Here is a 26973-nt window from a genome sequence, read left to right on the forward strand (position 1 = left end):
CTGCTCCGCAACAAGAGAAGCCACCGCAGTGAGAAGCCTGTGCACCGCAACGAAGAGTAGCCCCACTCGCCACAACTAGAGAAAGCCCGTGCACAGCAACGGAGACCCAGTGCAGCCAGAAATAAACAAACAAATAAATAAACAAATATTTAGAAAATGGATAATTTATGGAGACTTTCTGGCAATACTGAATGCAAATACAGGTAAATCTTCTCCAACTAACTCAGTTTTGGAACGTCTAAGCATCCTATAATCTCAGAGACACAACACCATACCTATCAGTAATAGATAATACTTTCTAGTTGTCTAAAGATTCAATTTGTCAAATCATCTCGTTAATTTTTATCAGGTTGGGTCTTGCATTGCATTTGCTAAATTGGGAGAATAACAGACTCAGACTCTACCTGCAGTTCCTGTAAGCTCTCTCAGAATACAAAGGAGCATGGGGCCCCACTTTTGTTCCTCCCAATTCAATCCTGTTTTGCGATGCAGAAGTTACAAAGCTTTCATCAGCAATTACTGACTACTCTTTTTTAATTAATTTTTATTGGAGTGTGATTGCTTTATAATGCTGTGTTAGCCTCCACTGCACAACAAAATGTATCAGATATCATACATATACAGATATCCGCTCCCTTTTGGACTTCCCTCCCATTTAGGTTACCACAGTGCACTAGGTGAGTTCCCTGTGCTATACAGCATGTTCTCATCAGTTGTCCATTTTATACATTGTATCAATAATGTATATGTGTCAATCCCAGTCTCCCAATTGCTTCCACCCCACCCCTTTCCCCCTTGGTATCCATACATTTCTTCTCTGCGTCTGTGTCTCTCTTTCTTCTTTGCAACTAAGATCATCTGTGCCATTTTTCTAGATTCCACATGTATGCAATAATATATGATATTTGCTTTTCTCTTTCTGACTTCACTCTGTATGACACTCTCTAGGTCCATCCATGTCTCTACAAATGACCCAATTCCATTCCTTTTTATGGCTGAGTAATATTCCATTGTATATGTATACCACATCTTCTTTATCCATTCCTCTGTCAATGGCCATTTAGATTGCTTCCATGTCCTGGCTATTGTAAATAGTGCTGCTATAAACATTGGGGTTCATGTGTTTTTCTGAACTATGGTTTTCTCTGGGTATATGCCCAGTAGTGGGATTGCTGTGTCATATGGTAGTTTTATCTTTAGTTTTTTAAGGAACCTCCGTACTGTTCTCCATAGTAGCTGCATCAATTTACATTCCCACCAACAGTGCAGGAGGGTTCCCTTTTCTCCACACCCTCTCCACCACTTATTGTTTGTAGATTTTTTGATGATGGCCATTCTAACCCTTGTGAGGTGTTACCTCATTGCAGTTTTGATTTATATTTCTCTGATTAGTGATGCTGAGCATATTTTCATGTGTTTGTTGGCCATCTGTATGTCTTCTTTGGAGAAATGTCTATCTAGGTCTTCTGCCCATTTTTTGATTGGGTTGTTTGTTTTTTTGATATTGAGCTGTATGAGCTGCTTGTATATTTTGGAGATAATCCTTCTTCAGTTGCTTTGTTTGCTTTGTTTGCTTATGGTCTCCTTTGCTGTGCAAAAGCTTTTAAGTTTAATTAGGTTCCATTTGTTTATTTATTTATTTATTTTTTTACATCTTTATTGGAGTATAATTGCTTTACAATGGTGTGTTAGTTTCTGCTTTATAACAAAGTGAATCAGTTATACATATACATATATTCCCATATCTCTTCCCTCTTGCGGCTCCCTCCCTCCCACCCTCCCTATCCCACCCCTCCAGGCGGTCACAAAGCACCGAGCTAATCTCCCTGTGCTATGCAGCTGCTTCCCACTAGCTATCTACCTTACGTTTGGTAGTGTGTATATGTCCATGCCTCTCTCTCGCTTTGTCACAGCTTACCCTTCCCCCTCCCCATATCCTCAAGTCCATTCTCTAGAAGGTCTGTGTCTTTATTCCTGTCTCACCCCTAGGTTCTTCATGACATTTTTTTTCTTAAATTCCATATATATGTGTTAGCATACGGTATTTGTCTTTCTCTTTCTGACTTACTTCACTCTGTATGACAGACTCTAGGTCTATCCACCTCATTACAAATAGCTCAATTTCGTTTCTTTTTACGGCTGAGTAATATTCCATTGTATATATGTGCCACATCTTCTTTATCCATTCATCCATTGATGGGCACTTAGGTTGTTTCCATCTCCGGGCTATTGTAAATAGAGCTGCAATGAACATTGTGGTACGTGACTCATTTTGAATTATGGTTTTCTCAGGGTATATGCCCAGTAGTGGGGTTGCTGGGTCATATGGTAGTTCTATTTGTAGCTTTTTAAGGAACCTCCATACTGTTCTCCACAGTGGCTGTATCAATTTACATTCCCACCAACAGTGCCAGAGTGTTCCCTTTTCTCCACACCCTCTCCAGAATTTATTGTTTCTAGATTTTTTGATGATGGCCATTCTGACTGGTGTGAGCTGATATCTCATTGTAGTTTTGATTTGCATTTCTCTAATGATTAATGATGTTGAGCATTCCTTCATGTGTTTGTTGGCAGTCTGTATATCTTCTTTGGAGAAATGTCTATTTAGGTCTTCTGCCCATTTTTGGATTGGGTTGTTTGTTTTTTTCTTATTGAGCTGCATGAGCTGGTTATAAATTTTGGAGGTTAATCCTTTGTCAGTTGCTTCATTTGCAAATATTTTCTCCCATTCTGAGAGTTGTCTTTTGCTCTTGTTTATGGTTTCCTTTGCTGTGCAAAAGCTTTGAAGTTTCATTAGGTCCCATTTGTTTATTTTTGTTTTTATTTCCATTTCTCTAGGAGGTGGGTGAAAAAGGATCTTGCTGTGATTTATGTCATAGAGTGTTCTGCCTATGTTTTCCTCTAAGAGTTTGATAGTTTCTGGCCTTACATTTAGGTCTTTAATCCATTTTGAGCTTATTTTTGTGTGTGGTGTTAGGAAGTGATGTAATCTTATACTTTTTCATGTACCTGTCCAGTTTTCCCAGCACCACTTATTGAAGAGGCTGTCCTTTCTCCACTGTGCATTCCTGCCTCCTTTATCAAAGATAAGGTGACCATATGTGCGTAGGTTTATCTCTGGCTTTCTATCCTGTTCCATTGATCTATGTTTCTGTTTTTGTGCCAGTACCATACTGTCTTGATTACTGTAGCTTTGTAGTATAGTCTGAAGTCAGGGAGCCTGATTCCTCCAGCTCCGTTTTTCTTTCTCAAGATTGCTTTGGCTATTCAGGTTTTTTTGTGTTTCCATACAAATTGTAAAAATTTTTGTTCTAATTTTGTGAAAACTGCCCTTGGTAATTTGAGAGGGATTTCATTGAATCTGTATATTGCTTTGGGTAGTATAGTCATTTTCACAATATTGATTCTTCCAATCCAAGAATATGGTATATCTCTTCATCTGTTTATGTCATCTTTGATTTCTTTCATCAGTGTTTTATAGTTTTCTGAGTACAGATCTTTTGCCTCCTTAGGCAGGTTTACTCCTAGATATTTTATTCTTTTTGTTGCAGTGGTAAATGGGAGTGTTTCCTTAATTTCTCTTTCTGCCCTTTCATTGTTAGTATATAGGAATGCAAGAGATGTCTGTGTATTAATTTTGTATCCTGCAACTTTACCAAATTCATTAATTAGCTCTAGTAGTTTTCTGGTGGCATCTTTAGGATTTTCTGTGTATAATATCATGTCATCTGCAAACAGTGACAGTTTTACTTCTTCTTTTCCAGTTTGGATTCCTTTTCTTTCTCTGATTGCTGTGGCTAGGACTTCCAAAACTATGTTGAATAATAGTGGCGAGAGTGGACACCCTTGTCTTATTCCTTACGTTAGAGGAAATGCTTTCACTTTTTCACAATTGAGAATAATGTTTGCTGTGGGTTTGTCATATATGGCCTTTATTATGCTGAGGTAGGTTCCCTCTGTGCCCACTTTCTGGAGAGTTTTTATCACAAATTGGTGTTGAATTTTGTTGAAAGCTTTTTCTGCATTTATTGAGATGATCATATGGTTTTTATTGTTTAATTTATTAATATGGTGTATCACATTGATTGATTTGCCTATATTGAAGAACCCTTGCATCCCTGGAATAAATCCCACTTGATCACGGTGTATGATCCTTTTAATGTATTGTTGGATTCTGTTTGCTAGTATTTTGTTGAGGATTTTTGCATCTGTGTTCATCAGTGGTATTGGCCTGTAATTTTCTCTTTTTGTGATATCTTTGTCTGGTTTTGGTATCAGGGTGATGGTAGCCTCGTAGAATGAGTTTGGCAGTGTTCCACCCTCTGCGATAGTTTGGGAGAGTTTGAGAACAATAGGTGTTAACTCTTCTCTAAATGTTTGATAGAATTCACCTCTGAAGCCATCAGGTCCTGGACTTTTGTTTGTTGGAAGATTTTTAATCACAGTTTCAATTTCATTACTTGTGACTGGTCTGTTCATATTTTCTATTTCTTCTTGGTTCAGTCTTGGAAGGTTGTACTTTTCTAAGAATTTGTCCATTTCATCCAGGATGTCCATTTTATTGGCATATCGTTGCTTGTAGTACTCTCTTATGATCCTTTGTATTTCTATGGTGTCATTTGTAACTTCTCCTTTTTCATTTCTAATTTTACTGATTTGTAGCCTCTCCTTTTTTTCTTGATGAATCTGGTGAAAGCTTTATCAATTTTGTTTATCTTCTCAGAGAACCAGCTTTTAGTTTTATTGATCTTTGCTATTGTTTTCTTTGTTTCTATTTCATTTATTTCTGCTTTGATCTTTATGATTTCTTTCCTTCTCCTAACTTTGGGTTTTGTTTGTTCTTTCTCTAGATGCTTTAGGAGTAAGTTTAGGTTGTTTATTTGAGATTTTTCTTGTTTCTTGAGGTAGGATTGTATTGCTATAAACTTCCCTCTTAGAACTGCTTGGGTCATCATGTTTTTGTTGTCATTTGTTTCTAGGTACTTTTTGATTTCCTCTTTAATTTCTTCAGTGATCTCTTGGTTATTTAGTAGCATGTTATTTAGCCTCCATGCGTTTGTATAATTACTACTTTTATTGTCATCCCCATGTGGGAGTTCTGAAAGACTGTTTGAAATTCATTTAAGTAACAGGATAGTACACAGTGCAGCCTTCTGTATTAAACAAAGAATAAGAGAAAAATATTCACTCTTATCAAAGGTGCAAAGCAATAGAGAATCAACACAAATAAAACAGGTGCCAGCCAGAAAGCCTGTAGGAAACCATGGAAGGAAGATCAAAATCAGGTTCTTTAGAGGTGAATGGTATCAAGAAAATACAATGATATTTGCAACAGAATTTTTTTAAAAGAAAGATAAGCTGGAATAGCCTATTAGCCAGACACTTCTTCACAAACTAAGTTCCAGATAGTGGTTCCGTTTGTAAGGACTCCAGAAGTACCGTATACAGCACTGAGCAGGAGAGTTCCACAAAAATGCTTGCCACTGTCACGTTCAGGCCAACAGAAATCATCCACAGTCAAGTAATCCCTACAACCTCATTCACTGAAAAACCATGAATATCTCATATTTTTTTCTCATAAAAATACAGGTGAGATGGATTATAGCTGAAGGTATATTAGAAAAATTCCAGATTGCTTTTTTTTTAGATTTTTATTTTTATTGTTCTCCTTGGCTCTTCAATTTTAGTGTTAATTTATTGAATTATGGTCAGAAAATCTGTACCTTTTATTTTTTATTTATTTTTTAAACATCTTTATTGGCATATAATTGCTTTACAGTGGTGTGTTAGTTTCTGCTTTATAACAAAGTGAATCAGGTATACAGATTGCTTAATACATTTTTTTAATCACAGTTAATTAATGTCATTTTAGCATTTGAGAAAATTTCAACCCTAGGTGAGAAGCCCATATCACTCTAGGCTTCTTCATACCCCTCAGAGACCTAAGTATTTTACATGAATATCACTCTATTAAAAAAGTATAAAATGATGTACTACTTTGACACTGAAAAAGTGAAATGTCTAATTAAAGAATATATTCAAGATGTATGATGACACCTGCCAGAAAACATAAGAATTTCCTAAATTTAATGCACTATTATAGATTGTACCAATTGACCATATTAGCATAAATGTCAAAGTAGGATTCTGAACACCTGAAAGTCATATTGCTTTGGGAGAGAAGAAACGAATTAGTGACTTGTGCTCCTGTGGTGGTCATTATGGTGGTTTACAAATTCCACGCTGTCTCTTTTTCAACACATGGTAGGGCTGTATTTCCTGTGCACTTGGAATTAGGTGTGGCAGGTCATTCCTCTGCTACAGAAAGTGAAAGCTCCACAGGGCAGTGTCTACTCCACCACATCCGGTTCTCCTCTTGCTTGGAAATTCACAATATTGGAGATGGCAGCCTCTCAGCCCCTGGGACCCCTGAGGGATTATCAAAGGCAGAGTCCTGCTTCCAACTTGCAGTAGAAATAGAGCATGAACAAGAAATAAGTAAAATGTGTGCTTTAAGCCACTGCGATTTTGGGGTTTGTCACTGTGTCACAACCTACCTATCTACCTGTCACAATACCACATAAAAAGGTATACAAGAATCATATCATCAAGAGTGAAATCCAGACAGGTTGTCAGCCTCACTTCTGTTTTGTTCTATCAAAAGAACCACTAGCAGTTGCCAGGAGAAAGCTATCCCAAATTGTGTCCATTACATGAAAATTATAAAGATGTGGCTGGTTAAGTAGGGGTAGATGGTGTATATTATAACACATAGTAGCCAGAAGAACACCAGCCATGTCAGGTAGCCTAGTGTGCATTTCTCTGCATTTATTTATATGAAATGAAGAGGAAAAATACTAGGTGATTTTTTTTTTTTTTTTTTGCGGTACGCGGGACTCTCACTGCTGTGGCCTCTCCCGTTGTGGAGCACAGGCTCCGGACGCGCAGGCTCAGCGGCCATGGCCCACGGGCCCGGCTGCTCCGCGGCATGTGCGATCCTCCCGGACCGGGGCACGAACCCATGTCCCTTGCATCGGCAGGCGGAATCTCAACCACTGCACCACCAGGGAAGCCCTAGGTGATTATTTTTTAAAGCAGTTTATTCCCATTCCATTTGGGCTCTGATATTTATCTGCCCGACCAGAAATGAGCCAGGGCAGCAATTTGGGAGTCCTTTTATTTCTTTATTTTTAAAATTCAGTTTATATTATAGATACCATTGACTTCAGTTAAAAGTTTTATTATTTTTCTAATTTTAAGAGGGAAAGAATCTTATTGATCTTGTTCAAAGCCATGTCCCTGGCACTTAGAATAATGTACAGAATGAGTAGACCAAAAATAGTTTTTGAATGAATGAACGAATCTCTGTTTTTGCTAGAAGTTTTTATTATCTGCAAGGTCAATATTAGTTAACAGTCTGATGTGGCTCTCTCAAAACTCAGGTATCATTTAGAGTTTCAATAATAGAAGTATCAGGTCTAGGACAAATGGAAAATATAATTCATTCTACTCTTCTTAGCTTTCTGGAGTGTAATATTTAGTTAATTCTATTATCACACACCAAGACAGGTATTGATAAGTTCTACTGCAGAGCTTCCTTAACTTGTTTTTGACACCATGGTGACCCCAGAACATGATAATATTTGTAGAATACAAGTGGGTAAATAAAAGCCTTCCTGGGCCACTCTTAGGGCCGAAGGACTAAAACGCTGTGAGGAACTAACATATTTCTCTTAGAGGATCCTTTATTACTAACGGAAGTTGTTTAAATGCTGATAATGAAAGAGTATTTATATGACAAGGGAGAGAGAGTTTCTTTAATTCTAAAAACCACCACAGTACACAGGAGAGAACATAAAAATGAATATGTTGCTTTCTTTCTCACATACACCACGGCCAGGACACCCAGAGGAAATGATGGTATTTTGGCACATTTGAAATGCAGCTCAGCTCCATTGTGTCAGGAGAACCACTGGAATGGAAGGAGGGGCTTGAAGGAACAGTATAATAGTTATTCTAGTCACAGCTTATTCAGGACCTCCCGTGTCAGGCAGTTTGCATACATTGAACGTATGGAATCCATCTGGGATGGGTATTATTTCTTGTACCTTTTCATTAAGGAAACTGAAGCTTAGAGACATGTAATGTTACATCCAGGTCCGTGTAAGTGGGAAACGGCACAGCCAGTTTTGAATCTAGGACCGAGCCCAAATCCTATGTTCTTTTCTCTGCAGATGGATACAGAAAGGGCTCATGTGTCCATAACTGTCTTCAGGTATTAAAGGATTCTTGAGTGAGAGTGAGTAGAAGTTTCTGATGTTCAAGAGGTCAATCTAGTACTTACGAATGGAATCGTGATGGAAGACAGACTCGATTTCAGAATAAGGGAGAAATGGTTATCTATGAAGGTAGAATTTCCCATGCAGATGGTGTTTAGCAAGTGATTACTTCTTAGTGAGTTTTATAGGAGACTCCTGCTTGGACGACCTCTGCTTTACCTCCAACTTCAAGAGTATGACAGTATAGTATGTAAAAAGCACGAGAAGATTCTGTTAGAGATATTGTTTCTCTTACATGAATTTTCTTAGGAGGGATTTGTATTTTGGACTAACTATTAATACATGTGGATGAAAGCCCATTTCCATGAGAGAAGGTTCAGTCGTTTTCCTAAGAGTTTACAAGTGCCTTTCTTAGAAAACTGCCCTGTTATTTTGAAGCTTCCAGAACCTCCTCAGAAATACATTCATTCTGAAAAATCAAAATATAATCTCAAGCATCCACCATCAACAGGATTGGAATGGAACAAAGAGAATCTATTACTTTCCTCGATCCTTCCCAAAGAAGTGAATGGACATCGGTTAACAAGAAATCTTAGAATCCATAGATTGTCCTACTTTGGGGGAATGGTTTAAGCAGTTTTTAATGTGGTCTTGTTGGTGTGTGTGTGTGTGTAAGATGTATTTATTTTCAGATTTCCTCCGATGCCTTACTGCTTTTTTTTAAGGGGAATAATACCTCTTTCTTTTTCCCACCCCTTCCTTCCCAAATACACTTCCAGTTTCTGCTTTAGAATAGCAGCTACTCTTATAAAGCAAGGATTCTCTAGGAAGAATATTTTCATCCTTGAGAGAGCACAGGAGGACTAACATAAAGCATTTGCCTCTGAACAGGATAGAGAGATTGCAGAACTGGGCCATACTCTAGCTGCCTTTGCCCCCTCTCTCTCTTTCTACACTTCACTTTCTTTAGGCCAGGCCAGTTGGTGCCCCATTGACCCTCCAGTCCTGTGAGGAGTCTGGGGTGATTTTGGAACTGCAAGTGTATCGCCTTGATTTTTTATTCCCCAAACCAAAGGTGATTAAGAGACAAACCAAAGCCATCACAGGGAAGGAAATTCTAGATAAGCAGGTCAACTTTCAGTCACTTGCAAACCATCTCCCTTTTCCTTGGTTAAAGGCACCTTTCATTATAAGGAAGGAAAAAAGGTTGAAGGCAGAGGGAAAGTCTGGTGGATCTGGATTCCAGATAATTCTGCCATTAATAGCATTGATTATTTGGTAAATGAAGGCGAGCCCATACATATCAATAAAATTTGCTGAAAGGTGTCTACCTAGATGAAATATCTGTATAATTTATCTCCTGTCCCATCCTTCCTACTATTTTTAAAAAGCCTATTATGTACCCAATAGGTGATCGACAAATTCTTGTTGAATAAAAACAAATGATATTGTATGTTTGGGAGATAATGATGGTACAGGTCATTGTAGTTTCATAATCTTTGATATCCATATCTTGAGACAATTGCTTGAGAGGTGAAGCCATCTTAAAACTGAAGTTCTTTCCATTCAGTAGATCCGTCAGTGAGGAACTTAGACAGACTCAACACATACCTAATTTTGCTTCATAACAATAGGGCCAGTGACAGTTTCTTCTTTGATGAGCCCAGAAAATAACATAACATTTAAGAGAATATTTTCAGGATTCAGACTGCTGGACTACAGCTCCATCACTTACCTGCTTTGTCACCTTGAACAAGTTTCTTACCTAGGTTCCCTCATCTGTAAATTGGAGGAAACTCCTAGGGCTACTGGTAGGATAAATGGGATAAATCTTTTAAGAGTACTTAAGCTTTTACTTAGCATAGGGCCTGACACACAATAAGAAGTGTACCACTAATAAATAAGAAGGTCATTTGGCTTTCATGTCTGTGCACTTAAATTTTCTTGAGGTTTTAGCTTGCTGTGCACTGTTTTTGTTTTCTAGATTTTTACATGTTTCAGTAGTTACAGGACAGTAAACTACTAAATACTACCACTCTATAGAAATATATGCAACATGGTTACATGCTTTGTTAAGTATCGCCAAGCTAAGCCTATTCGATTATTTTCTCCCTCAAAGTACTTTTATGTTTTAAACAAGTGCTTCTATGAAGCCTGGGCAGAGTTCAGAATATTTTCCTAGAAGGTAAAGAACAATCCTATGTAAATAGAGTTGGGAACCTCTTTGAATTGAGCTGACAGTTCAATACCTTGACATGAACAATCTTGCAAAAAGTTACTCAAGTTCTAGGCAATCCTTGATTAATTAGTTCAATTACTATTATGTGGGCCAAAGAGTGAGGTTACATGCATCCTCATGGAGCGAGCAGTGTCATTTGTTATTAGTTTTCAGACTCCTTCCGTCAGCTTTCCACCGGAATTTTTTTTTTAACAGCATTTAAATTTAACTTCTTGTTCACCTTTCTTACTACTTGTTTTTGTCTAGCATGATATTTAGGCCTTCAGGTGCATATGAATTATTTATGCACCCATATGATTTTCTTTCTACATCTCCTGTGTTTTAAGTGAAAAGTTATGAAGGAATATTAAAGAAGATGAGAGCAAAACCAAGGGAAATGCAATATAGTTGTGTGTGTGTACTGATAACGCCAGCCAGCAAGTGTTACTGGGCTCAGCCGGAAAAAAAAAAAAAAAAAAGAGATATTCTGTAGTTGCCTTCGCTGGTTGTTCGTTTTATATCACCCTAAGGCAAGATTACTTCCTAGAAGTCACCATTCTGTAATAGAACCTGTTCTCACCTCGAATCTCCATAGCCCCCTGCTCCAAATACCAGGTAATTTTACTACATCATAATACGTTTTGTTAGCAGTGTGGGGAAAGGAGCTAAATGAATGTTGGATCATCTATTACGCCAGTGGATAAATTACCAAGTGCCATTTCTCCAGATGAAATGCATTTGCAAAGCAAACCCTGCAGTAGCTTGCAAAAAAGAAGACATTGCTAGACTCATAGTTTACGTTCATTTGAAGTCATAAATCTTTCGAGTGCCTTTTAAGTCCACAGATACGATTATGTATGTCTTTCCATGCTGTTCACAGAGAGTAGAAGAATTTGTTATACTTGCACTCTGCCATCCGAACAATTCATGTCCTTCCCAGGCCTTCCTCAAAGACCCATCCCTCTTAATCTTCTCCAAAAGCCATAAAACGCATGCATTTTTCTGTGATGGAGAGACAGTTTTAGTCCGAAATCCCCAACTTTGCATTTGCATCTTCAAAATCTCTCTGCAGAAATAAAAAAGAAAAAAAAAATGTCTCTGCAGGGAGCAAGCTTCTTTCTTGGCTTTCAAGTCAGAAAAAAATGGAAATGGTGTTTCATGTCTAACTTGATCATCTGTGTCTTTCTATCACCCCAACACCTGTTTCTTTCTTCTATCCTCATAGTCGGCCATACAATTTTTGTGTTAAAAATTATACCTCATCCATCACAGAGTTAGAGATCAGAAAAAGAGCCGATCAAGGTTGTTGGGAAAGAAACCTTCTGCTGGCTTTCAACTGGATTCAAAGAAGGTGCAAAGTAATACATTTTAGTGGCGTGGAGCATTAAGAAAAAAGACCACAGGGCATTAAGTCAACTACAGCGAAAAATGAGTGATTATTTTTTTCCTCTAATACCTAAACCTGCTCCAATATATCTAGCAGAATCCTTTATTTCTGTGGCAATGAAAGAAAACATGCTCGCATATAGAATGACCTCTAAAGCAACTGTGCAGCAATATGGTTAGGGTGGTGTATTTGCAGTCGAGAAATCGAGAACAGCCTTGCTGTGTAACCTTTAACAATTCTCAACTCTCTTGGTGTCCTGTGCATTGATTTCTCTCTTGTAAGACATACACTGCCTTTTATCTACTACAGTAAGGACAGAAAAAAATCTTTGAGACCTCTCACCATAGTGTTTTCTTGTATGAGAATTTTAATTTTAGTTTTAAGGATCGCAAGTCCATTTACTTTCAGATATCAGCTGTGTTATGGCTTCCTTTCTCAGTTATGGTGTATCCTCTATTTTAGCTACTGACATCATTCTCTATTATCTTTGGTCACCCATATAAAAAATATTAGACCCCAAATAGCCACTGCAGGCCTTCATGTTTTTCTTTAACGTCATGCCCCTGTTAAGCGGTTAATTATAACTCTCTTTGCTAAATTGTTCATGTTGGAAGGTATACTTTCTAAACTCTTCTCCAGTGATGATGAAACGGACTAGAGTTGATAAATCTTGCCACGTACAGATTTTCAAAACTCCCATTAATCCACTGTGCTTTCATGTTAAAGAAAGAATTGAAACATCAGGGCTAAAACAAGGTAACTTCAGCTCCAGGCTTGGGGAGGCCAGCCAGCCGCTGATACCGGAGTTTCGGTATCAGAGGGTTTCAGAGCCTTCCCTCCGTGGATGATCAGTTTCACACCTGCACCTGGGCGTCGTCACCAAGGTGGTAATGGAGCTTGGTCGTCAGGTCAGCCTGGCTGAAGCGTATAACTTTGTTATCCTCGCAGAAGTGCTGTCAACAGTCCCACAGGTCCGTGCCTCTACCCAGTGGTCAGACTGAAGGCATTTTCTTGTCCCTCCAGAGACGGATGAGAGAGGAGAGCTCAAAGTGGCCTGTACGTGGATCTCATAGCTACATCCTGACCCGTATATCAATATTTTAATACTGTGATGGGAATGACCTACTCTGAGCACCGACCCAGGAGATTCCGGCTTTGACAGCAGAGGCTCTGTGGTTTCATAAACCTCCACTCCAATCAGCAGAGATCAAAACGTTCCTGTGAATTCTCTGCACATGCTCAGGGTAAACCCGTTCACGTAAGGACTAATGTCATTTTTAGAGAAAACGCAGGAATGTGAAAAGGTGGCTGCCCAGGGCTTTCCCAGCACAAGCAGCCTACCTGGGACTGAGGCTAGGATGAGATGGGCAGGAAAGTGGCTCCCGGCTGCTTCCAGGCCCCCGGCTGCCGGGACTTCCCAGCTTCACTGCTGCAGCCTTTCCGTGAGCCTTGAGGTCGGGCCAGCAGCAGGTCTGGCCACCTAAGTAACGTTGGGGTGCAGGCTTTTTAGGAGGTGTAGGGGTGTACAGTGGTCATGGAGACAAATCCTCTTTCCCAGCAGAGAAGTGCCCATGGGGAAAATGGTGCTTTCTTCTCTTTTCAAGGTTTTTATGAAATTGCTCACGGACCGATGCATGAGTTTCTCTGTAGCTGTTCCTGTTTCGTTTTTACAATTTTTGACCTTCCCAACTCAAAGAGCTGGTCTCATCTATACAGCATTAAGAGATCATTCCCCTTGTGTGTGTGTGGTTAAAAATGTTTGATAACAAATGTATACATGCGGCTTTCAGAAGTAGTAGTCTCATTTTACATTTGTGTTGTCTCTTAATACTAACAGTAAATGCAGAACAGGTGCTGAAAAGAGCCTATAGAGCAATTCTAGCAGGGATGACACAGCAGCTATAACGCTTTAACAATTAAGGGTTAGCTGAAAATCACGTTAAACTCGGGACAGTGCCCGGAACCCTCATCGTGTACAGGTGCCACAACTAAGCAGGCGTGGCTGCTGTGCCCTGTCGTTATTCAGAACTGGAACCGGCCTGTGGACTCCTGTTTCCTCACCCCCTGGCCTGCTCGTTTTTCCAAAGGACACAACTGTGGGACTCTAGTAAGTTTTGACTTGCCTTCTGTTAAGAGGCTTATTTCTATTGAGAGCCCTTTACTCCCAGTTTAAGTCATAAGTGAAATTACACAGTTTTGTAAACTGTGCTCAAGTCACATTTGTCTTTATTTCATAAAGTTATATGGACGATAGCTAGCGTAATCCTTTTATTATCAGCACTGAAATACTGTTGGGGGGGAAGTTAACAAAACAAACTCAAAATCGGTGGAAAATCCTTTGAAAGACTCAAAGTGCCAATCAATTTTTTTTACCAGTATCAATTTACAGGAGGTTAGACGTGAAGCTTGATTTCTTCTTCCAAAAGCTAAAATTGCAGTTCACTTCTTTAATTCCTTCCTCCCCACCTTTTAAATAATTTGCCTCGGGTGAGATTTCGGTTCCACGTGTGCTGTTCCTGCTTTCACGTCAAGGCTATAATTAAGTCTTTTGTTTGTTCTGATTTGCAATTCCTTCCTGGTACTGGATAAGAGCTAAGATTTTGCTTCTGCAGGTCCTTCCTATCTCCACAATAAAAGTGGAGATAACAGCAGAATGATTACTAGCTTTTGTAATGGGAATTATAACAACACACGACAAAACAAATTCACCTTAATATAAACTGGGATGTAGAATTTTATTTCATCAGCCACCTGTCAAGTTAACCCACTTATAAATTCCAAGATAATTTTTAATCTTTGCGTTAATGTCTCTTTCCATTTTCCTTCTCAGAAAAACATCAGATTTTGAATGACATGCTATTTCTTGGGTTTATGTGTACTTTCACTTTTCAAAAGCAAGTAATAGACTATGTTAAAGCATCGCTTCATTTCTTCCAGTCTGTTTTTTTTTAAGGTCAGAGCGACCACTCAATTCAGAATTCGGTGCTGGGGAAAACCCCTTTCTTTCTGGTTACTGTTACACAACATCGAGTCACTTTCTTTACTATGAAGGAGTACATTTGGCATCGGAAAAAAATAAATCTGACCTCGTAATCTTAGGTTTAGCACAAGGTTAGGTGCAGAGTAAATATCTGAGAAATACTTTGCCATCCTAAAAACAACGGAAATCTTAATTTTTGGATGACTCTTACATCTTACTAACTGCTCTGCAATTAGGCAACTGAGACCTAAAATCTGAGATTTCAAGGTTATACAGTGGGTCAGGAAGTGGGAATAAAAGCCAGCTTCCGGAATCTTTGTTCTGTGTTCCATTAGCTAGATGAAAAGGGGGCTACAGCCTTGATCAAAAGGACACCGTCGCTCCGTCAGTCTTCCTGGGCCAGACCCCTCAGACCCCACAGTGCACGGCTGCTGTTGAAGACCCTCTGCACTGTGACCTTTCCTTGCTTATTTGAACCAATTTACCCGTCAGTGCCTCCGGCCATGAAACACCGTGCTCATTCCTGCTGCTTGGCAGTGCTCCATCCTTTCCCTGCACGATACTGTCTGTGGCTCTGCAGTCCACCACCCTGCGGCCCATCCTCTCTCTGGAGAGCAGCCCTGGTCTTCCCCCCTCCACTCAGCCTTCTCTTGATGCTGCGATTCCCATCCCTCGCTCCCTCCTCTGAACTCTGAAACTTAGGTCTCTGCCATTTCACATTTTTATCTTGTTCGTATATGACTTTACATTTCATGCTCTTTATGAACTATATTTTATATCCATCATCAGCAACACAATAGTTTTGTACATCTTATGTAACTGAAGTCAAAAATTGCCGATGGGGGGCTTCCCTGGTGGCGCAGTGGTTGGGAGTCCGTCTGCCGATGCCGGGGACACAGGTTCGTGCCCCAGTCTAGGAAGATCCCACATGCCGCGGAGCGGCTGGGCCCGTGAGCCATGGCCGCTGAGCCTGCGCGTCCGGAGCCTGTGCTCTGCAACGGGAGAGGCCACAGCAGTGAGACCTGTGTACCGCAAAAAAAAAAAAAAAATTGCCAATGGGCTCCTTTTGTTCCCCCCAATTCACACCCCAGTTCTGGTGATTTGAATTGGAGACTAAGTGCTATGGACAGAATGTTGCTGTCCCCTGCCCCAAATTCACATAATGAAGCCCTAATCCCCAGGGTGATGGTATTTGGAAGTGGGGCCTTTGGAGTTAAATAGGCCAGGAGGGTGGAGCCCCCATTAATGGGATTAGTGGTCTTATAAGAAACACAAGAGAGACAGGATGTCTTTCTCCACCAGGTGAGGACACAGCAAGAAGGCAGCTGCCTATAAACCAGGAAGAGGGCCCTCACCAGGAACCTGACCACACTGGCACTTTGATCTTAGACTTACAGCCTCCAGAAACTGCAAGAAAGAAATGTTTGTCGTTTAAGCTACTCAGTCTATGGTATTTTTGTTGTAGCAGCCTGAACTGACTAAAATACTAGGCAATGAAGGGTCAGAGTCCAGTCAGGAAAAGAGAACCCAAACCAGGCAGTTTAATAGAAAGGATTTAACATGGGGTACTGGTTACAAGGGTGTCGGAAGAGTTAAAGGGCAAACGGCAAATGGTGAGGCCAGAGATTAGTAACGGCGAGAAGTTGCCAGCAGCTCCAGGGCTGGAGGGAAAAAGAGAGGGGGTGGCTTGGCAAGAATGGGGGCCACCAAGGTCGAGCTGCCTGGGGGAAGCCGGGGCCATGGAAGAGGCACAGCCGCTGCCAGAAATACTGGCCAAAGCAGGGAAAGAAGGGGAGGTGAACTCTGGCTTCTCCCCACCTGCCATACCCCACACTCCTGCCAATGACTCTTTCTGGCCAAATTGACCAGAAGCCAACTGGCAAAGAACCTGGGCAGTGTGTTTTGCAGAAATCAACCCTCTGTGGTACAAACAGAGCAAGGGACACAGAGGAAAGAGATCTAAGAGCAAATAGGCGAATGATTACCACACTGATAGGCCACAATCAAAGTCAAAGCTAGGGCTTCCCTGGTGGCGCAGTGGTTGAGAGTCCGCCTGCCGATGCAGGGGACATGGGTTCGTGCCCCGGTCCGGGAAGATCCCACATGCCGCGGAGCGGCTAGGCCCGTGAGCCATGGCCGCTGAGCCTGCGCGTCCGGAGCCTGTGCTCCGCAACGGGAGAGGCCACAACATTGAGAGGCCCGCGTAACGCAAAAAAAAAAAAAAAAAGTCAAAGCTATTTCTCATGTGGTGAAACTACAAATAGTTCAAAATAACTGACAGATTACTTGTTTCCAATATTTTTACTAGGATTACTATTTCTGAATGACCACCATTTAATAATTTAGACTTCTTAAATAGTAACTCAAATTACTTTTATTTTATTATAAATTATAAAATAAATGCCAAGTCTTATTTCTTTTCTTTGGCCTATTTCGAAAGGATCATAACCATTCTGGCATCTAACTGTCACCTGTAAAGAAATAATTTCCAGAATATAGCTCTTAAACCTAACCTAGTCCTTTAAATTCTAGCTGCTCCCCCACTTACAACCTAATTAATGAATTTTCCATCTGTTAACACATTGAAAACTAATCTCATCCTTTTGTTATTAGCTGTTTTCTATTTCATGTAATAAGAATCCAACTCAAACTAGCTTAAGCCAAATAGGAAATGTATTGGCTTAATCTAACTGGGAAATCTAAATCTCGTATTTCAGGCACACTCAGATCCAGGAGCTTGAATGATATCACCTAAATTCTGCTTTTGTCTCTGTGTCTTATCTCTCTCCTTGCTCTGCTCTGCTTGCCTTTGTTTAATTTAATTCTGGCTTCAGGTGTGATATGTAGAATTCCGGGAAGAGCTCTGATTGGTCTGCTTGGGTCACATGCCCACCTGGAGACCCATTGGGAAGACCGAGTCTGTGGTGGATTCTGATTGGCTAGACTTAGGTCAGGAAAGTACCACTTGGACTGGGTTGAGGGTGTGATCTTCCCCACCCAAATCACATTACAGTTTGAGAAGGAGGTTGTTTCCAAAGAAAGATGTACTGAGAAGATAAAAGCATATTCAATACAGTCTTCCTTTCTCCTATGAATTTCTTTTTTTTTTTTAGTTATTTCTGAGATACACATTTTAGAGTAATAACTAGAATTATGACTTATAACATTATACCAGAACATATAAGATTTTTAGAAATTTCATGTAATGTCTGAAACATTTATATTAACATATTTCCATGCAAATAACCCAAACAAACTTTAGTATTAGTTGTTTGTTTGTTTGTTTGTTTATACTGCAGGTTCTTATTAGTCATCAATTTTATATACATCAGTGTATACATGTCAATCCCAATCGCCCAATTCAGCACACCACCATCCCCACCCCACCGCGGTTTTCCCCTCTTTGTGTCCGTATGTTTGTTCTCTACATCTGTGTCTCAACTTCTGCCCTGCAAACTGGTTCATCTGTACCATTTTTCTAGGTTCCACATACACGTGTTAATATACGATATTTGTATTTCTCTTTCTGACTTACTTCACTCTGCATGACAGTCTCTAGATCCATCCACGTCTCAACAAATGACTCAATTTCATTCATTTTTATGGCTGAGTAATATTCCATTGTATATATGTACCACATCTTCTTTATCCATTCGTCTGTTGATGGGCATTTAGGTTAGTTCCATGACCTGGCTATTGTGAATAGCGCTGCAATGAACACTGGGGTGCATGTGTCTTTTTGAATTATGGTTTTCTCTGGGTATATGCCCAGTAGTGGGATTGCTGGGTCATATGGTAATTCTATTTTTAGTTTTTTAAGGAACCTCCATACTGTCCTCCATAGTGGCTGTATCAATTTACATTCCCACCAACAGTGCAAGAGGGTTCCCTTCTCTCCACACCCTCTCCAGCATTTGTTGTTTGTAGATTTTCTGATGATGCCAATTCTAACTGGTGTGAGGTGAAACCTCATTGCAGTTTTGATTTGCATTTCTCTAATAATTAGTGATGTTGAGCAGCTTATCATGTGCTTCTTGGCCATCTGTATGTTTTCTTTGGAGAAATGTCTATTTAGGTCTTCTGCCCATTTTTGGATTGTATTGTTTGTTTCTTTAATGTAGAGCTGCATGAGCTGTTTATATATTTTGGAGATTTAATCCTTTGTCGGTTGATTCGTTTGCACATATTTTCTCCCTCTTTTCGTCTTGTTTATGGTTTCCTTTGCTATGCAAAAGCTTTGAAATTTCATTAGGTTCCATTTGTTTATTTTTGTTTTTATTTCCATTACTCTAGGAGGTGAATCAAAAGAGATCTGCTGTGATTTATGTCAAAGAGTGTTCTTCCTATGTTTTCCTCTAAGAGATTTATAGTAACCGGTCTTACATTTCTCCTGTGAATTTCTTAAAACATTTCTTTTGGCCATGTGGCTTGTGGGATCTTAGTTCCCCAGCCAGGGATGGAACCTGGGCCTCCACAGTGAAAGAGTGGAGTTCTGACCACTGGACTGCCAGGGAATTTCCTCTTAAAACAGTTTTGATTTTGCTATTATAATTTTGTCAGTCATAAAGTTACAAACCACCTGCTCCCTCTCTGTTGCCTCCAGACTCAGTTCATCATCAAATCCTATAACGTCTTCCATGAAAATAATTCTGTTATCTGTCATTTGCTTCTATTTTCACTGCCCCTACCTTGATTCAGACCAGGTTTTCTCAGTCTTGTCACCACTGGCATTGTGGGAGAGATGGCTCTTTGTTGTAGGGTGTTCTGTGCGTTGTACGATGTTTGGCTGCACCCGTGGTCCCCACCCAGTGGAAGCCAGAGTGCTCCACACTGTGTGACAACCAAAAATGTCCCCAGACATTGCAGATATCTCCTGGGGAACAAAACACCTCCTGGTTGAGAACCTCTGATATAGACATTCGTTATCTTACACTTGGTCTGTTTCGATCGTCTTTTAACTAGCTTTTCTACTCCCATTACCAATCCTTTTACTTTTTTCCCCATACGGTACTGCCATAATAGTGTCATTAAAGCACCACATTGATGACGAAAATCCTTTCAGAAAAATTTGCTGGTTTTTCTCAACCGCCTACTGAATAGAGACCAGATTCTTTTACTGATATCTGTATTCAAACCCATTGCCCATTACTGCTCAACTAAACATGAGGGAATATTTTCCACTCAAACTGGACTACCCAACGTTCCCTGACTCTGCTTTTATTTTCCAAGTTGTGGGTCTTGCTGCTATGTAAGCCAGCAGCGTCTTCAATCAACCTCAACCCATTCAAACTCCTATGTGTCCTCCAAGGCCCATCTCAGTACCACCTTCTCTTCTCCTCCAGGAAATCTTCCTTGTATCTTCCTCTTTTTTCCCCAATACACTTCCAACTGCTCTCACTTTTTACAAACTCTTATTACATTTTGGCTCTTGTCACCCATTTGACTGGTAGCACATACATCTTGCATTGCTATGATTTATGTTAATATCATCTTTCCTACTGGAGGGAAGAGATTGAAATATGTGATACTATCCCTGGCATCATCACTGAAATGTGTCTTAGGGCAGGTTATAAATGTTCCCCTCTTTTTGTTTCCTGATTAGTTTAGTGGAGATAGTCATGCCCTTCCTGCCTATCTCACTTGTTTTTTTTTAAAATAAATTTATTTGTCTATTTTATTTTTGGCTGCACTGGGTCTTTGTTGCTGCATGCGGGCTTTCTCTAGTTGCGGTGAGCAGGGGCTACTCTTTGTTGCGGTGCTCAGGCTTCTCATTGTGGTGGCTTCTCTTGTTGCGGAGCACGGGCTCTAGGCGCGCAGGCTTCAGTAGTTGTGGCACAGAGGCTTCTGTAGTTGTGGCTCACGGGCTCTAGAGCGCAGGCTCAGTAGTTGTGGCACATGGGCTTAGTTGCTCCGCAGCATATGAGATCTTCCCAGACCAGGGCTCGAACCCGTGTCCCCTGCATTGGCAGGCGGATTCTTAACCACTGTGCTTCCAGGGAAGCCCCCTCACTTGTTTTTTTGAAAATAAAATAAATAAGATGAATTCATCTCACAGAGATACTACAAAGGACGACACAGTTCTTATTTGAATCTTCATAAGATTCACAGTGACTCGCTGGTCAATAGGGATGGGTGGGGAAGTGAGAATAGAATCTTCATTCCGGAGAAGAATTGTCTGTGGATGTGACTGGCATAGACACCAGCCCAGTACTTTGTACTTTCACTTAGCTGTTAGGTTGATTACCATTGTAACCATTCTAAGAGTGGTAGAAAAAACGAAGGAGTCATAGAGATGTAAAATGGTGCAGCCACTTTGGAAAACAGTCTGGTTGTTTCTCAAATAGCTAAGCATACAGTTACCGTATGACCCAGCAATTCCACTCCTAGAAATCTACCCAAAAGAAATGAAGACATATATCCATAATAAAACTCATACATGAATGTTTATAGCAGTACTATTCATCTCAGCCAAAATGTGGAAACAACCCAAATGTCCATTAACTGATGGCTAGGTAAACACAATGTGGTATCTCCATTTAATGGAATATTATTCCGCCATAGAAAGGAGTGAAGCACTGATACATGCCACAACATAGATAAACTTGAAAACATTATGCTAAATGAAAGAAGACAGTCACAATAGAGCTCATGTTATATTGTTCCATTTATATGAAATGGCCAGAACAGGTAAATCCGTATAGACAGAATATAGGCCAGTGATTGTCTATGGCTGGGGAAAGGTGTAGTTGCGGAGGCAAAGTAGTGATATTTAAAGGGGATGGGATTTTTTTTGTTTGTTTGAGGTGATGACAATGTAATTGACAACGGGGATGGTGGCACATACCTGTGAAAATACTAAAAACCAGTGAATTGTACACTTTAAATGGGTGAATTGTATGCTTTGTGAATTATATTTCAATGAAGCTGCTTTTAAAGAAGCCAAAACTCCAAAACCAATGATCCAAAAAAAAAAAAAAGAGCATACAGCTTACCAGTGTCCGCTTAAGTTTCTGGAATCAAAACAGTTAAGATATCAAAGACTAAAATGTTAAGCCCAGGGCTCACGTCACGCGTGTCCTTGGTGTTAGTCCTTTGTGTGCTCCCAGTTCATTCTTAATCTCCTGGCAGAAATTCTGTTCTGCTTTCTCTGCACCTGCATTGTTCTCCGACGCTGAATGGAGTGATCCATGGACCCACAGAATGCTAGCAACTGGCCAGTACTCATTCTCTGTTTTTAACTTAGCTACATCAGTTTGTCAAAACAGGAAGTTTTACCATAAAAGATTATACTTTAAAAAAAAATTTTGATTGGAGTATAGTTGATTTACAATGTTGTGTTAGTTTCAAGTGTACAGCAAAGTGAATCCATTATACGTGTACATATATCCACACTTTTTTAGAGTCTTTTCCTGCATGGGTCATTACAGGGTATTGAGTAGAGTTCCCTGTGCTATACAGTAGGTCCTAAAAGATTATACTTAAGGTGGGATATAGAGGAGAAAATCCTATGCTTCCAAACTATAGGGAACAGTTAAATGACATTTCTCCCAAGTGGTTACATAAAAGAAAGTTCACGCAGACGGTGACTTTTTGTTGTCAGAAGCTTCCTGTCTTCTTTGCTCTCCCAGACATGTGCTAAGATCACCATTGAATTGCTGTAGAGTTTCCATGTCATTGTGTAATGCATAGATTGTTGTACATAAATTCAATTTCATTTCTCTGGTCTATTTCCCTTTTTAAGTATAACAGGGATGTGTGAGCCTCCCAGCCCTTAGCTGGGGGTGGATGCTTGAACCTATGAGAACCAGTTGGAAAGCTGGGCCTTACAATACCTCTGCAAATATCCCCTCTGGTGGCTGACATTCTGGGCCTCTCGCCTGCCTCGATGGCCTCTGTGTCTTAGCACATCCGGTGACCCAGCGACTCCTCTTTCTCTTGGTGCCAGAGGGAATGGGACAGAGAAGCCTCTGTTACTTTCCTCCTTGTTCCCTTGGCCCTTTAGCCTTTTCAAGAGGAAAACATCAGATGACACAGCATATGGAATATTTATCAAAACACAGCCACAGCGATAACCGGAAAATTAGTGTTAACATTGATTAAGCACCGTGCACTATGGGGGATGCTTTGCTGAATCTCATCCAGTCTTGAATAAGTATTATTACTGTGCCTATTGATAGGTGGGTGAGCCAGGTCTTAGAGAGGGGGAGAACTTGCCGCGGGTGACACCGTTAGTTCCCGGTAGAGCCAGGATATTCACCTTGGCGGTCTCTCTGATGCTTTTTTTTTTTTTTTTTTTTTGCGGTACGCGGGCCTCTCCCTGTTGTGGCCTCTCCCGTTGTGGAGCACAGGCTCCGGACGCGCAGGCTCAGCGGCCATGGCTCACGAGCCCAGCCGCTCTGTGGCATATGGGATCTTCCTGGACCGGGGCACGAACCCGTGTCCCCTGCATCGGCAGGTGGACTCTCAACCACTGCGCCACCAGGGAAGCCCTCTCTGATGCTTTTTAACAGAGATTAAAAGTACCAAGATTCTGGACTGCCCTGGTTGTCCAGTGGTTAAGACTCCACGCTCCCAGTGCAGGGGGCACGGGTTCAATCCCTGGATGGGGAACTGGGATGGCCCGCGTGCCCCATGGGAAAAATAAATAAATAAAATTTTAAGAAAAGGACCAAGATTCAAGTTCTAAGTAGTTTGCAACTTTCTCTGTACCTTTGAAGGAAAGGACCGCAGACCCAGGCTTTCACCCTGTGTGTCCACGTGCCAGACACCTTCGGTTTGCCCCGCAGACCTTCCCTGCGTTTCTCCCCTCTGCTTTGTGTGACCAGGTGTCTGGTGTCACCCCCTGTCGCGTGGCTGTCTCCCTTCACTCAGCGCTCTGTCTCTGGGTTCTGGTAACCGCACCCTCCCTTCACCCAAGGGTGGTAACACCTGCCTGGCCAGCCCAGGGAGTCGCACTAATCTCTGGTTTCCCTATGCCCTGCCCACGCCTTTGTAAACAGACCTTTTATTAAACTCCCCTGAATTTCCCTTCTCTGTGTGGGCCATTTGTTTCCTGCTGGGACCCTAATTGATCCAGTCCCCGTGGGCCTTCCCCCAACCCTGACCTGGTTCTATCTTCAGGTCACACCCCCACCTTCTTCCTGTGGCTGCAGGAACATCTGCATCTGCTCCCTTCCCCAGAAGGACAGTGTTCACCTCTGCTTCTTCCCCGGGGCCTGCAGACTCTAGTTGGCCTTGGGGGGGCGGGGCCTTAGGAGCAGGGGAGGGGCCACCAAGTCCTTCCAGGTCTGGCTCAGTCCTCCGACCTGGGAGGGCTCTGGTCAGTGGAGCCTTCATAACTGACTGCATCTCCCAAGGACATACGCCAACTGTTTGCTCAGAGACAACGTGACCTAATCTAATCTGAATGAAAACGATTTTTCTTATGAGCAGGGCTGCAGCCCAGACCCACAGAAACAGCGGGTCTTCATTATCGGTCCTCAAATCATCAGGTTCAGATGCTTTTCCACCCTGCCTCAGGCCCTGGCAGCAGGAACAGAAGCCCATAATAGCTTTTAGTGGCTCCTTGGGCAAGGTTACTGACTGTGATGAAGAGATTTTGATTCAGAATTTGGGGAGTGGGCATTTGGAGAGATGTTCACCGATGCTTCCTCGTTGATGAGTGAATTGAGAGGAGCAAACTTGCTTCCGTGGAATTCTTTCTGCTTCCCCTTTTCCCTCACATTCTGAATATAGGAGAAAGTCTAGAGTCCTAGGGAAAATCTTCCGAGATGGACCCATTCCGTTTTTGAAGGGTGATGAAGTCTTCTTGCAGGAAGTTACAGGGATTTTTAGGTGGAGGGAAGAGTTTGTGCAAAGGCCCGGAGGCAGGAGAAAGCATGAGAAGTCTGGGGAACTGAACACAGGACTGCATGTTGCCCAGAGCTCAGATCCTCAGATCCTGAGGATGAGAAGTTAGATATGGCACCAGTAAGGCCACATGGGTTGTGTAGAGCAGGCATCTGTTCCGGGTGGTTAGCGCCCTGACACAGGGTGATCTAACCCCACCGTGGCCAGTCCCAGTTTTAGCACTGAAAGGCCCATGTCCCAGGAAACCCCTTTCGTTCCAGACAAACCAGGAGGCGTGGTCATCCTATGCTGTGATAGCAGTGAACTATTTTGGACATCACGCCTGCACTAACATACATGCACACGCATGCAGCGAATTCTGTGTGTGGATGTGTGTTCTTGGGTTCTTGCTGCGCAAGGTGATGTCTTTAATGGTCCTCTTGCTCTTTGAGTTTTGAGCAGGAGTTTTAACTCAAACTGCGACCCAAGATGACCTCCCCTTCCCCAGCAAACAGAGTTTTCCCCAAGGATCTTTGAAGAACTCCCTTTCAGATTTTCCTGTTCGGAGGAAATTCCTTTTGAACCTCAGAAGATGGCTGGCTGTATTAAAACAAGCACGGCTACGATTGGAATGTTTGAAGACTGTTCCAAAAAATTGTGGGTTCGTTTCAGTTTTCATTTTAGCCCTTAACTTACATATTTAATAGAGACCTGATATCTGCAAGGATAGCAGATATCCCAGCTGACTTTGGCGGCAGGTAGAGGGTTCTTCCTATCTGCCACTCTCTGAGACAAACAGTTGTGCTCTGAATCTGTTCTGCAGGCAGCTGCTGTGTGCTGCAGCCCTGCCAGGACAACTCCCAGCTCTGAGGCCATACCTGGAGGCCTAGAATGTCACTGGACGAGCCCAGCTAGGTGATGCATCCCAGAGAAGACTGTCATCACTCCTTCCTAGGCACATCCCCGACTCACAGACATCTGCAAATGATTTGCTGTAATATGGACTCTAGGTTGAGTTCAAGGTCTGAATCTGCCTGCTTAATGGAAAGACATATTTGTGTTTGGACAATTCCTTCTTTGTTAGGAGCCCAACATTCACGTATGACTCTGTGAGGACGGGTAATGACCTCCAAACTTGAGGAGTTATCATCATCACTATTATTATTAATTATTTTCATTTTGCTAGAAAATCAGCGTTGGGAACACAGGAGGATAAACTGCCCAGGTTCATATCCCCAGAAGTTCCTTTCATGCTTCACTCGCTCCCCAAGTCACATGTTCTGTGTCTTAGCCTTTGCCAAATCCAGAGCAATGACAAAAGCTGGAAGGTTCCCTCTGCTCTGGCCTGTTCATCAAGTGATACTAGCCTGCATTTTAATTTGTATTGTGTTTTCTAGCTTTGGTGTCAAAATTAGCTGCCAACTTTTTCATATTTTTTTTTACACTCTAGACTGGTTTATGTGGTGTAGAAATGAACTATTCTTTTCTTGCCTTGAAATCATCCTAGTTCTGGTATACTTTAGGGTTTTTTTTTAATCTTACAATTTCCTTACAATTTTTGATATTTTAAGGTTTTCAATGTAGTTCTGAGTCAGTTTTTTCCCTTGGAAATCATCTATGAGATCTAGATTTTTAGGTTTATTAGAGCAAAATTATACTTTATCTTCTCATAATAAAAAAAATCTTGTCTATATGCAAGGCATGCTACATTCTAATTTCTAATGCTGTTTATTTTGTGTCTTTTTTTTTTTTTTTTTTGCGTTACGCGGGCCTCTCAATGCTGTGGCCTCTCCCGCCGCGGAGCACAGGCTCCGGACGCGCGGGCCCAGCCGCTCCGCGGCATGTGGGATCTTCCCGGACCGGGGCACGAACCCGCGTCCCCTGCATCGGCAGGCGGACTCTCAACCACTGCGCCACCAGGGAAGCCCTATTTTGTGTCTTTTATTTTCCTCTCCAAAGTTTGCTTATTTTATTGGCCTTTCCAGTGTATTTGCTTTTATTGATATTGAGAGAGTAAGAATGAGAAATGGAGTGAGAACGAGAGAGAGAGGATGAGAACTAATATAAATTAGATCAACTTTATTACCTTCTTTTGGGTCTACTTGGTCTATTTCTTAGAGAGATATATCAAAATTTCACATTTCTTATTTTACTATTAGCTCTTGCTTTATAGGTTTCACAGTTGTGTTTATAAGTACACAAAAGTTTACTACTGTTATATATTCCTTGTGGTTTGTATCTTTTATAAATATAAAAATGTGTTCCTTTTTAAAGCCAGCAA

Source organism: Phocoena sinus, chromosome 6, assembly GCF_008692025.1.
Source record: "Phocoena sinus isolate mPhoSin1 chromosome 6, mPhoSin1.pri, whole genome shotgun sequence".
Classification (NCBI taxonomy): domain Eukaryota; kingdom Metazoa; phylum Chordata; class Mammalia; order Artiodactyla; family Phocoenidae; genus Phocoena; species Phocoena sinus.